This window comes from Coregonus lavaretus, assembly GCF_964263955.1.
Source record: "Coregonus lavaretus genome assembly, chromosome: 13".
NCBI classification, from domain to species: Eukaryota; Metazoa; Chordata; class Actinopteri; order Salmoniformes; family Salmonidae; genus Coregonus; species Coregonus lavaretus.
In genome coordinates this window covers 2,927,625-2,928,105 of record NC_140000.1, presented here as the reverse complement: position 1 = coordinate 2,928,105, position 481 = coordinate 2,927,625, and positions in this window count along the sequence as shown.

The following is a 481-nucleotide window of genomic DNA, read 5'->3' as shown; positions in this document are numbered from 1 at the left end:
ATGGCAGGCGAAACTCTTTATCCTGAAATATATAAAGTCAATTGATTGGTGTTAAATGGACAATAGTGAGCAGATTTGATCATCTCATAAACGGAAATCACAAATATAAACTGCTGAACCAACACTGCGATAATTTCCAAACATAATTTCACCCCCAAACAATAAATTAACAGACTTAGAATACGTCCAATAATAATAGGCTACTTCTAATGAAGTTACACTAATTATTTTCCAACTGTAGCTTGTTTTGCTCTTGAATATTTTTCCTGGAAAGTAGCGATGAGTGAATTAGCCATACACTATGGAGTAGAGCTGTTGAGTGAGACATAGATTACATTGTTTCTGAGTCCATAAATCACAGTAGTTTATGATTAAGGACGTAATTAAAGAGATTAATGGCCGTAGTACATACACAAATAAAAACAATCTTCCTATTGGGGGATACCGGGAGTCCTCGGCCAAAAGCTGTAACTTTGTTGAC